At 47.5% G+C, this 13,528-nt stretch overlaps 1 protein-coding gene across 2 annotated transcripts in view; it reads left to right on the forward strand.

Moving 5' to 3' along the window:
- LOC139763801 (uncharacterized) overlaps positions 1-13,528 on the forward strand; it is a 471,998-nt gene that overhangs the window by 303,576 nt on the left and 154,894 nt on the right. Inside the window, exon 2 of one of the 2 annotated variants that reach the window (XM_071690065.1) lies at positions 7,846-7,950. The exons of the other annotated variant lie outside the window; for it this stretch is intronic. The gene's annotated coding sequence lies outside the window, so the exon portion shown is untranslated. The remainder of the gene's footprint in view (positions 1-7,845; positions 7,951-13,528) is intronic. 2 annotated transcript variants of the gene reach the window in all.

The following is a 13,528-nucleotide window of genomic DNA, read 5'->3' on the forward strand; positions in this document are numbered from 1 at the left end:
GTCAAACATGTCTTTGAGAATACCACCAAAAAAAAAAAAAGAAAAGAATTTAAAAAGAATCTGGAAATTTTAATTCCGCTCAAATCACACCTTTGTTTTTTTTATTCACTCATAATACAAAAGTCAAAATTCCAAATACCACCCCACTCGAAAAATCATAATTCGAAATACGAACCTTAAGCATTTTAAATTCACTTTATGATTCTCTCTCTCTCTCTCTCTCTCTCTCTCTCTCTCTCTCTCTCTCTCTCTCTCTCTCTCTCTCTCTCTCTCTCTCTCTCTCTCTCTCTCTCTCTCTCTCTCTCTCTCTCTCTCTCAGACCTGGTTACTCTGGGTCATGTTTGAAGAGTAAATACTGACTTTTCTCCCAGACTCCAGCATTATATTCACGAACATATGAGCGTTCACCCTCCCGCTGGTGCCCAGGATGCAAGACCAGCGAGGCGAGGGACGTGGTGGAGGTGGCTACAGGTGGTGGTGATTGTGGTGTGGTGTGCAGGTGGTTATAGGTGGTGGTAATGGTGTGGTGTACAGATGGTGGTGGTAGTGTGGTGTGCAGGTGGTTGTGTGGTGTGGTGTGCAGATGGTGGTGGTAGTGTGGTGTGCAGGTGGTTGCAGGTGGTTGTGTGATGTGATGTGCAGGTGGTTGCAGGTAGTGGTGGTGTGAACTGGTCTGTGGTACAGGTGGTGATGGTGTGGCATGGTCTGTGGTACAGGTGGTGATGGTGTGGCATGGTCTGTGGTACAGGTGGTGGTGGTGTGGCATGGTCTGTGGTACAGGTGGTGATGGTGTGGCATGGTCTGTGGTACAGGTGGTGGTGTGATATCATGAGAAAATTACCACACGAGTGCTGGAGAACGATGTAGTTCCCATGGGTGTGGGTGATGCGGGTCTCTCTCTCTCTCTCTCTCTCTCTCTCTCTCTCTCTCTCTCTCTCTCTCTCTCTCTCTCTCTCTCTCTCTCTCTCTCTCTCTCTCTCTCTCTCTCTCACACACACACACACACAATGGTACATGGTACCTTCAACAGACGCTACTGTACCGGGGAGGAGGGTGATATACCGGGGAAGGAGATGGTGTACCTGGGAGGGGGCTGGTGTACCGGGAAGGATATTGGTGTATCGGGAAGGAGGTTGGTGAACCGGGGAGGGAGATGGTGTACCTGGGAGGGAACTGGTGTACCGGGAAGAGGGAAAGGGCTGGTAGTACCAGGAGGGAGCTGGTGTACCTGAGAAGAGGCTGATGTATTGGCGAGGGGAAGAGGCAGGTATGTGTGGAGGCAGATGGTGGCAGGTATGTGTGTGGAGGGGGATTATGGAAATTATATCGGGAAGAGTCAGATATGGGAAGGAGAGACAGGTTTGTGGAAGATAAGACATTAAGAAGGACAAACAGCAGAGGCGTATGTCTGTAGAAGACAGGTATGAGTGTATGTGTGTGTGTGTGTGTGTGTGTGTGTGTGTGTGTGTGTGTGTGTGTGTGTGTGTGTGTGTGTGTGTTTGTGTGTTTGTGTGTGTTTGAGCGAAAAGGACCGGGTATCGTAGCCATACATCGTCCTATAACATGGGTTTAGACGCGCCTTCCCTCCCCCTTACTTAGTCATACCACATACACTACCCATACGAAGTCACCTATGGAGCAACATAGCCGGTTATCTCTTGGCAGATAACATGAAAATATCCCATCAGCAATTACGCCAAAGCTTAGTAGATAAGCTGAAGACATTCTCAGCTCCTTAAGCGTCCTCAGCCGTCAGGGTCTCAAACCTATCTTTAGGCTTATCGTGGTAAACTCAAGTCATGGCACCTGCTAGAGTACAAATGGTACTCTCATGATTGTTTGTGTACCACTATACGGTACTGATGGTACCCTTCATGAATGTCAGTGCACCGTTACGGTACTGATGGTACCCCTCATGAATTTTTTTCTTTTCCCATGAAGGAGGTTTTCTGTCCACCGGAGGAGGTTCCGCCTTTAATCCTGTCTTTAAAAGATCCAGTTCCTCTACCATCCTCGTACATGGTGCAATGCCAAATCCTTTTTTTTTTTTTTTTTTTTGAGCAGTCTAGCTACACACGACCCACACCAACCTTTTCTTTGGTCTCGAACGGAGCTCACTCTCTCGTAGATTTACTACGCGTGACCTGTGTCCGAATCTGCAATGTCTCTCTGCCTAGACAGTGTCTCCTCTTAAAGGTGGTGTTCCGTTCGCTTTATGATTAATTTTTCCAGTATCTTACAGACCCCATTCGTCACTTAGGGTGATCTGTGTTTCAGCACAACTTCCCAGTCCCCATTTTCAGAGATAAGTATACCATTTGCGTTCCTTTACTCCCTCAGATCTTAATATTTCCTCAGGTGATATCTTAACCAACACTTCAAGCGGCCTGTCAAGCGTATGTGCACACTTCCTCAGCACGTAAAGAAGACAGACATCCCCTAGCACGACCTAAATATGGGTCAAGGGTTTTTTTAGATGTGTGTCTACTGCCTCTCGAATTCCAGTGATGTCCAAGACTTCCACCGGATTCCATCTCAGCTGGTGTTTTGGTCTCATCCATACACAAAACACTTTCGTACTTGTCATGTCACTTCCTCGTCCATCATTACATCATTCTTCATATTTCTTCCCCCTGGGTCATCTAGTGGACTGATCAGCTGCTCCCTACACAGCAGTTTACTCCTGATGAAGTATGTGGAAGATGTGAATTATCTGCTTTCGAAAGACTGTCTTGATAGATGGCTGGATAGCCGCTTATATCTTCGCCACAGTACATGATCATAATGATAATAGTAAATAGTAATGATGATAATTATGATAATAATGATAATAATAATGATGATAATAATAATAATGATAATAATAATAATAATGATAATGATAATAATAATGATGATAATAGTAATGATAATGATGATAATCATACTTGATTGGTCATGTAAATTACATGAAATTATGTCATCCCAAAGTTCTTATGACTTTTCACATCACTGACTGAACCACATCTCTGTTTCTAACCTTCCATCAGTATTTGGCACTAAAGGCACCCATGTCCCTCCTCCTCCACTGTAGATATACCACAACCCACCATACTAATGGCTTGTATCATGGCTACAGAACTCCACATCCTGACCTGTGTTCCCACAGAAGTGCTGTAGTTCTGTATAGTTTCCACGACTCTATCTGCTCTTTGGGCCTGGTTTCATCTGTGATCTGTGTGAATATTGTTTTTCCTATTTGTAATTTACACACACACACACACACACACACACACACACACACACACACGCACACTCCAGTCTAAGCCAGGTACCCATTTATCGACCAGCCTGGAGGGGAGGTTGAACACCTGGGTTGGGTGTAGGCCGACTACCGCGCCTAGGATTCGAACCCATACGCGTCTGACCCCGAGTTGGCTCGTACTGACTCACTAACGCTAACCACTACACCACGGAGGTGTGTGTGTGTGTGTGTGTGTGTGTGTGTGTGTGTAATCAAACGTAATGATAACACACGCGTACGACCACGGCAGCCACTGTCCTCAGTACACACACATCTTCAGTTAGTTCTCTCGTGCGGCCACCAGGGGTACGGATAGCAGCAGCAGCAGCCACGAAGACTTCACGGAAATGACTGTGGTTCTAGGGAGTGATGAGTGACAGCCAACCCGAATGCTCCTGGGGTAGACGACCTTTGACTCATATGTTGCTTAACTTATGGATGTGTGGACGCACGTGCCTGTGTGTGTGTGTGTGTGTGTGTGTGTGTGTGTGTACAGGCTTTGTGTATACGGATGTTACGTTCATCTTTTTGACAGGATGGTGAGAGGAGAGGAAGAAGAGTGGGACAGAGGATGAGATGATTTGAAATGGGAGAGGAGACTGAAGTGTGTACAAGGGTATGGTGTAAGGTTTTCGGTGCATGTGGGTAGATTATCTGCTAGTGTGTTTCTAGTACAAAATTTACTGAGAAGGTATAAGCAATCAAGTGAGTAGGGCTGTAGTAAAGTGTCCTTACACATCAATGACGACGAGATTTTTCCAACGCGTAGCGCTCACCGCAGGAAAGTCTTGGGGTATACGAAGAACGAGACGTGTGAGTTACCAGTGTTATGTGTGAGATGTGTGTGGACTGGAAAGCCAGCAGCTCACATGTGGATGAGACAGAAAATAAAAGAAGAAAAGACAGCTACCTGGGCCACATAGTGATATCTGACAGCCACTGAAGTGTTCGTTCACGGCACAGACGTCCCGATACCCAAGCGGGTAGCAAAGGTAATATACCTCCCTGGTCAGTGGCTGCCCACCACCTCCCAGAGAAGATGTGTTACAACAGACAGTCTGTGCACAGCTATTGACTGATGTTCACGATGACTGGGGTGGTACAGCGCGACGCAGGTCTGCATACCAGCACTAGTCATGTTGCTTGGTCATGAGGAAGCATATCTGTAGGTCTCTCCTGGGGTCCCCCATGAAGGCATAACGTCCAGAGTCGTCCATCTCCTCTCCACCCACCCGGGCAGACCAGTTCACGTACGTTCCTCCCCTACCTGTCTACCTACACACCCTCCCCTTCCCCCGACCTTGACCACCAACACTGAAGCTTCATTTGCAAGACCAGTCGACCAGTCGGCCGTCCTCAAGCAGGAATCCCGCTAACCCGCCCTTCCCCCCAAAAACCAACGGACAGAGGTCGACCCATCTTAGAGCACCGGTAGCCAAACCCAACCAGTCAACCCCTCAGCCAAGGGTTTCCCCCCAAAATCAACCTACGGAGAAATACCGTTCACATCGCATCATGTGTCCTCTGGAGACTTGATGTACTGAGGAAAGACGTGGTGATGGAGGTCCTGGTGACTGACCTGATGCAGGGCTGGGTGTCACTCGCTGGGTCCAGTCGGGAGGTGGTGTATGGTGAGGCGTCATGTGACCCAGGCGCCTGCAGCAATATGGCTATCGAGGGAGGGAGGGACGGACGTGGGGAAATGGCAGGTGTTTATAGGTATGTAAATTGACTGCAGGGAAATGTATGCATTTATTCTGTGTGTGTGTGTGTGTGTGTATGTGTGTGTGTACCCGCCTGGTTGATGAAAAGAGAGAGAAAGAAAGAATCGGTCAGAGTAAACCACTGAACGGTTTATGTGGCTTGGCTGTGAATACGTTGCTTTGGTGTCCGTGCATTGTATATGACACATTGAAAGTGAGTGTGAGCAAATGGGAGGTCATCATTCGACCTCCTCTTGGCGCTACCTCGTTACACGGTAAACACCGAACTAGTACGATAGAAAGAAAAGAAAAATCCACATGCGGTTGGCGATATCGAACGATGGGAAAAAAAAAGGTCAAAATAGCAATTTCATTTCGGGAAGAGAACATACTCGTTAGCTTCAGCCAATAACACAATAGTAGCCAAAATAAAACTATACCAATTCAATCCAATTGTCTCACATAACAAACAACAAATGAGACTGAAGATGGAAGCCATTACAAGAACGATTAGATTAGGTCAAATGGAATATTGACAAGTCAGTCCAAGAGATTAACCGATAGACAATATCAGAAAACATAAGATATATGAGAACTGAGGCCATCTCGTCTGCCGTACGACACTTTCCACCAGGCGACAGGCAACGAGCGCCCCCTGGCTCTGCGGTAGCTGGTCTCAGTCCTGGTAATGCACTGCCAGATGTAAGATGAGTGAGAACATTGGTCACACAGGGTTTTGAACTTTTTTAAACTGAACGTTGACATATGACTCCGTCATTCAGTAAGCAATAGATGGAAATTGTGTCCGAAACAAATGGATAATCCCATCTGAATATGGTCATTATGAGGGTAAGGGTGTATCGAACACACACACACACACACACACACACACACACACACCAAAACAACAACAGAATGAAGACAGATGTGAACCAATCAAGATAACTGCAGATTAGAACCAGACGAAAATCAATGGCGCTAATTAACTGGAGACTGGAACCAATCCAAACATTTTGTTGTGATAAACTTGAACCTCGTCCGTATGGCGGATAAATGCAATTGGCTACCGGATTCTTTTTTCCTTTTTTTTTTTAGATGTAATTGAACACCTCAGGCAATCAACACCATTCCCATGATTCTAAGCAGTTATGCACCGCCAGTCCGTTTCAGAGAAAGGGAATTACCTAATTATTTTCAGAATTTCTCTCTCTCTCTCTCTCTCTCTCTCTCTCTCTCTCTCTCTCTCTCTCTCTCTCTCTCTCTCTCTCTCTCTCTCTCTCTCTCTCTCTCTCCTCTTTTGTTTGTTTGTGTGTGTGTGTGTGTGTGTGTGTGTGTGTGTGTGTGTGTGTGTGTGTGTGTGTATGGATGTAACCAGACATGGAAAAGAGATAGTATATATGAGGAGGGGAACCTGGACGTTACCTCTATGTTCTTCCCAGGAGTCTGCATTCATCCATTTCTTCAGTCACCAATCTTTGCCTCGCGAGTGTTATGGTTCATGTTCTGCCGAGTGCAGGAGGAGGAGGAGGTGAAGAACGAGGGGGTGGTGGAGGGTCATGTTGCCTCTATCATCAGTCTCGGGTGCCTGCCCAAACACCTCCCTCTGATCAGGACCAATCTTGTTATTTGCCTCTGCTGTGAGCTCCACACCATGCCTCTCCTCTACGTAGGAGGTGACCCCTTGGAGGTTTCCTCATCTACAGGGGTCATTGACCATCACAGGGCAATCTCGGGTTTCGGCTCGAGTATTACACACACACACACACACACCTGATGGTGCGGAGCGTGTTGGCGGAGGTCACTCCCTCCTGTTCCTGGAGTGTTATGGCTTACTTGATAGGCCATGTTTTTCCTGAGCTGGAAGGGTGGGGTGGAAAGGCGAGGGTGGGTGGTTGTGGGTAAGGGGAAAGGGGGCTGAAGAATGGAAGTATGGTTGTGAAGTGGGGGGACGTAGGGTGGTGGATGATGAAGGAGGCAAGTGGTGGTTGGTTGAGGTGGAGACTTAAGGTGGTTGAGGATGATGGCGGTGGGTGTTTATGGAAGAGGTGGTTTGGCTGGTCTCAAGGCCTTCACGGGTTAGCCGGTCTAGTTGGTAGGCTCGCACCACAGCCTACACTCCCTTGTGCATCGGTGCATGAGGAGCGGCTGACGCCTCCAGCTCGCTGTCGAGGAACAGCTGACGCCTCCAGCTCACTGCTGAGGAGCGGCTGACGCCTCCAGCTCACTGCTGAGGAGCGGCTGACGCCTACAGCTCACTGCTGAGGAGCGGCTGACGCCTCCAGCTCACTGTCGAGGAACCGCTGACGCCTCCAGCTCACTGCTGAGGAGCGGCTGACGCCTCCAGCTCACCGTCGAGGAACAGCTGATGCCTCTAACTCGCTGTTGAGGAGCAGCTGACGCCTGTAACTCACTGTTGAAGAACAGGTGACGCCTGTAACTCACTGATGAAGAACAGGTGACGCCTATAACTCACTGTTGAAGAACAGGTGACGCCTATAACTCACTGTTGAAGAACAGGTGACGCCTATAACTCACTGTTGAAGAACAGGTGACGCCTATAACTCACTGTTGAAGAACAGGTGACGCCTGTAACTCACTACTGAAGAACAGCTGACGCCTGTAACTCCAAAGTGGGAACGAAGCGGTTGGTGTGTGGGTCAACTAGCGTCTCACGAACCTCCTGCACATGGCAGGTGAAGTAGTGTTCAGGTCCTCCTGCCGCAGATACTCCCATCTTAGCTGCACGCTACGTCGTTTACTATCTATCTATCTATCTATCTATTATCCACGTGTGTGTTTGGAAAACGGTATCTGCAGTTAACAGTAGCTTGGTTGGTAATTATATCTTTTTTTTTACAGATACTTAGGAACTGAAAATCAGAGGGGGATGCAACCCCTTTGTCATCTGTATGAGAGGATCTGAACCTTTGGTGATGTCTCCTGAGCAGCGGACCCCAGCCTGAGGTATGAAAGGATATCACGTCCTGGTGGCGGGAATTTAAGAGAATCGAAAGACGATTTGAAGTCTTGTAGAGTTTGCAGAGCAACAGGTGAAGCGGAGAAAATGATAAGCGGAGGGCAAAATCTTAGCCAGATGATATCAAAGTTTAAAGGTTCAGAGTCCAGAAGGTGAGCATCAGCTCTTTTGGTGTTAGGCCAAGCAGGAGCTCCTCCCATGAGGGGGAATCTTGAGTCGCTGTAGTTCGTGATATGAGAGTAAGCGACGTAAACACACTGAGAGAAGTAAAAGACTGTGGCACGTACTCACTCGATGGTGTTCGGCAGGAAAGAAAAAAAAAGGAAATAACAAGACTTTGGATATTGTGGGAGTGGCTGGGAGAGAGGATGAATTTAATACAGTTGCAAGGGTCGCGGGAGGGACCGGTACCGCTGCTCCGTGAGTTGGCAGAAGAGAAAAGGTGGGATTTGGGGAGATCTTTCGCAGCCCAAGGTGGGATTTGGGGAGATCTTTCGCAGCCCAAGGTGGGACTTGAGGAGATCTTTCGCAGCCCAAGGTGGGACCTGGGGAGATCTTTCGCAGCCCAAGGTGGAACTTGGAGAGATCTTTCGCAGCCCAAGGTGCGACTTGGGGAGATCTTTCGTAACCCAAGGAGGAACTTGGGGAGATTTTTCGCAGCCCAAGGTGGGACTTTGGGAGATCTTTCGCAGCCCAAGGTGGGACTTGGGGAGATCTTTCGCAGCCCAAGGTTGGACCTAGGGAGATCTTTCGCAGCCCAAGGTGGGACTTGGGGAGATCTTTCGCAGCCCAAGGTGGGACCTAGGGAGACCTTTCGCAGCCCAAGGTGGGACTTGGGAAGATCTTTCGCAGCCCGAGGTGGGACTTGGAGAGAGGGGTTCTGCTTCTCTGAGTTCGTATACCATGGCGCATAATGAGACAAAGGACGGAAAAGAGATAGGAATGTCAAGATGATAAGAGGTAGAAAGAAAAAAATATGGTGTATGTTTGGGGAGGAAGGTTAGGTCGTCCGAGGCATTTAATGTGGTGGAAAGTCAGGCCAACAGACTTGCCAAGGAGGGTGTATGATGGTTCCAGTCGACCAGTCTACCAGTCTGAACTGGGAACGGGTGCGCTAAGCTAGACGACTACTGTCTCCAGCCTGCTATTTACGGACTGTTTCTTGTCCTGATGAGGAAGACTAGGGAGGTATAGGAAGTCGCTGCCCTAAGGCCTGGCCTGGAATCCATCGAAGAACCCGGACCAGAGCTCCTCATTTTTTCTTTTCCTTCTTTCAAGTCGAACTTAATCCTATTTCATCTGCCAGACGAAAACCCTCGTCCTCAATTCATATTGTTGATACATGATGCACCACATGTGTTTGGAGGAACGGCTGGGTTGACTGTAGATCGACGGCCACAACCAGGATTCGAACCTGTGCGCTCGACCCTGGGCTGCCCGTGAATGTTTCACGCTCAGGAACGCTAACCTCTGTTGTCTTAATCTAGGATCGTTTTCTTTTGAGGAAACTCTAAAAGGAAAAGATCAGAAGGGGAGAGAAAGGTTTCCCCCCCTCACCCTAAGACCAGGAGCGAGAGACCACAGCAGGGGCGCCTTCTTTCAAAAGTGTGGGATAGACTGTTCCTCCAAGGGACAAAGGCGGATCCCAACACCCCCCCTGTCTTCCAAACACTAGTTATTCCAGGACCTACTTGAGCTCTTAAGCCTCACGTGTCCAGCAGTCAACCTCCGCCAGTCAACAGATCGTCACGCTCTCCCAGCGAGAGATCTTCACTCGACAGCGCGCATCTCTCCCTCCCTCTGAGACCAGACAGACATGATCCGCCCAGCCCTCACAACTCTTACACGTACCTCCGGCCACCACCCTCAAGTCATGCCCTTAACCTTGGCTTCTCGGGACTCCGGGAGGTCTGATGGCGGGGTGGGGGGTGGGGGGTTGACTCACACGGAGTCACTGTATGGATGACGTGTCCATGACGTCACCGGAACGTGACGTAAGCGGGTGTCTGCCGATGGCCGAGGGCCGCGCCAACCTTTGCAGGAGGCTGACATGGGTCGTAGGTAAGGATGGTCGTTGTCTGTGTTTGCGTCTCTCGAGCGATCCAATCCCTGACAATTGTCCTTTTTAAGACTCCTTATATCCTTTAGGCTGCAAGTAGCTTATGTCCTGGTATGAGAACAAGGAACTGTCGCTTCTTAACCAAAATTAACGTTGATAACCGTATAAAAATGTGTAAAAAACACAGTCGTTTATTTCTATTTCTTACTTCAAATCTTGTGTCCATCGGGAGCCCACCATGACCCCTGGGGATCACCCTCAGGTGCTATGCAGCCGCCAGACGTAGAGGAATCCCTGTGTAAAGTCTGGGACGAAGGGGTAGACGGGCGAGTCTTAGAGCCTGCCGCTCACACACACCAGGTTCCCACGAGCCATATTTCCCCCCATCACACCCAACCTCCGCCGTCATCCTTCCTGTGTCCAGGCGGTGACGGTGGTGGCGTCTTTCCTCCTACAGCTACCTACAGCAGGTTACCCGACCGTCAGAGTTCACCTCCCAAGGCCAAGTGTATGTTAAGGAGAGGCGTTCGACCTACCCCCTCGCGCTGGACCATCAGTGCTGTTGCCTTGGCTGGAAATGCCATTAATTTCTTTTCTCAATCTAGTTTCATCTTTCGTGAATTAGATGTCTTAAGAAAGCACAAACCTTCCTGTTCTACTAATTTCTACCGAATTCGTAATGTTTATATCAGTGGATGTATATGTTATAAAGTATGAGAAAAGTACAAAGTGGCAACTGTCCTGCCCGGAATGATAGTCTGGGCGGGCGGGCTGGCGGACGGGTTCCAGTCAGTGATGCCAATTCGAGGAGGTCACCTACACGACCTTCCATGCTTCAGTACAGACGGGAGGAACCTTTAGCTTTGAGTACGAGATTTTCGTATCCTGGAACCGATGAGGAACTTGAGTGTTATTATTTTATGAATATTGTCTTTCAGGAAATACTGGAAAACGTAACTAAGTAACACTGTTTTGTTGAAATACCGAATATTTCGTTTCTACATTCTCATGGACAATATCGCTCGTTCGTGATAAATCACCATGACATGAATGAATTCCCGTTAATGATATTATAACCCAGAGAGTCGGCAATCATGTTGACATTAACAGAACGCCTTGAACGGGATGTTCAGCGTAGGTGGTAACATTAGATTGGCAGCAACAAGTTCCGCGTGTGGCTGGTCTTGCGTCATTGGTTCCCACTCTCCGTCTCTCAGAACTAGAACGCTGTAAGTTGGCTTGGCGGACGCATGACTGCTTGCTGGAGCATCCCCAAGGTGTCTCAACGTCCAGGATGTTATCTCAGGAACGTAGATGATAGGCAGAACGCGCCATGATCTTTGGTGGGCGTGCTACGAAGCCACAAGTTTGGTCTAGTTACCACACTGATGCAAGGAGAGCCATCCAGCGGATCCTGGGTACAGTGGCCACCGGAGGCAGGCTCCACTGGCGCCGGGAGATGTCCACTGGCTGTGAGGGAAACCATCATTCATCCCACAGGTTGTAAATGATACCCTGCAGATGGCGTGTTATCATTCCACAAGTTCATATGTCTGAAAATGTACTCTTTGTTATTACGTGTGACCAACAATTGAGGGAGGGAAGTGGGTGGGGTTTTTTTTTATGACCTTTTCGGGCCTCTTTAGAGTCCAGAGTCCTGTTCCATGAAGCAAAGACACAGGAAAAGGATCTGGGCGAAAGGTGTCAGAAATGGTGATGAGCTCAAGAGCCAAGAGGCGCGAGCACTGAAGTACGACTATCAAGTGCTCGGTAATCCGTTACCCAAGGTGGAGTGGAGTATGCCATGCTCTCTCTCTCTCTCTCTCTCTCTCTCTCTCTCTCTCTCTCTCTCTCTCTCTCTCTCTCTCTCTCTCTCTCTCTCTCTCTTTACGCGCTGGTGTAAACAAGTGACGCAGTGGCTTGTCGAGCAACGTGTTGCCTCCTGTAAGAAGGCGTTGCACAGGAAGCCAGCTAGCTGTCTGGTGGAACAGAATCCAAAGCAGTCGCTGTAGAAGAAAGACGTCACATGGATAAAGCGGATCTAGTACTGAGGTCAAGCAGAGAGAGAGAGAGAGAGAGAGAGAGAGAGAGAGAGAGAGAGAGAGCTGTCTTGGCGTACTTTGTCGAATAGATCCTTGAGGATGGAACTGCTCCCATGGAAGTAGGAGTCCAAGGACCAAGTGGTCTTTTGCATAGCTAGACTAACTACTCAGAGGAGAAAACCTTTGGCATTTATATCAGGTTCTTTTTCAAAGGCAGACTTAGCTATTTATGTAATACGGAAAATTCCCAAAATTAAGGTAGCTTTAATACCAGGTATATATATATATATATATATATATATATATATATATATATATATATATATATATATATATATATATATATATATATATATACCGTGTCCACATAGCCTTCAAAAGAAATGTAAATATGTCGAGGATTATTTTCCTTTTCACCTGAAAAGAGAGGTCGGATGGGGCTGGGTTTTAACAGCATTCTCGGCTTAAAGAGGTTACGTCTGCCCCACTGGAGAAATCCTATCCAAATCCAAGATTACAGAAGCAGTGGAGACGAAACGAAGCGTTGCTGGAGCGAGATAACGTAAAGCAGAACTGAAGCGATAAACAACCATTTTTGGATAAACAACCAAATGTTATATATAAACTTATATATATATAAACTGGGACAAATGAGAATTTATCTTAGGATAATAAAAGATGTAGGTGTAGGATAACAAGGACTTACCCCTGGGATAAGATGTGGGACTTAATTATTGAATGATGATCTAAGATAACAAAAGATTTTTACTTTAGGATAACAGACGTATAACCCTGAGATATGAAAGATAATAAAAGAAATAACCAAGACAATAGCCCGGGGATAACCAAGACTTCACCCTGAGATATCAAGGATGATAAAGGAGATAACCAAAACAATAGCCCGAGGATAACCAAGACTTCACCCTGGGATATCAAGGATGATAAAGGAGATAACCAAAACAATAGCCAAGGGATAACCAAGACTTCACCCTGGGATATCAAGGATGATAAAGGAGATAACCAAAACAATAGCCAAGGGATAACCAAGACTTCACCCTGGGATATCAAGGATGATAAAGAGATAACCAAAACAATAGCCCGAGGATAACCAAGACTTCACCCTGGGATATCAAGGATAATAGAAGAGATAAACAAAACAATAGCCGGGATAACCAGACTTACCCTGGGATATCAAGGATGAAAAGGAGATAACCAAAACAATAGCCAAGGATAACCAGACCTTCCCCTGGGATATCAAGGATGATAAGAGATAACCAAAACAATAGCCCGGGGATAACCAAGACTCTACCCTAGGATATCAAGGATATTTAAAGAGATAACCCTAACAATAGCCCGAGGTATAACCAAGACTCACCCTATAATCCAAGGTGATAAGTTATACCAAAACCCAAAAGCCAGGGTAAACCCAGACCACCCTGGGAACACAAAGAGAACCGGGGCCAG

Source organism: Panulirus ornatus, chromosome 48 (assembly GCF_036320965.1).
Source record: "Panulirus ornatus isolate Po-2019 chromosome 48, ASM3632096v1, whole genome shotgun sequence".
NCBI lineage: Eukaryota > Metazoa > Arthropoda > Malacostraca > Decapoda > Palinuridae > Panulirus > Panulirus ornatus.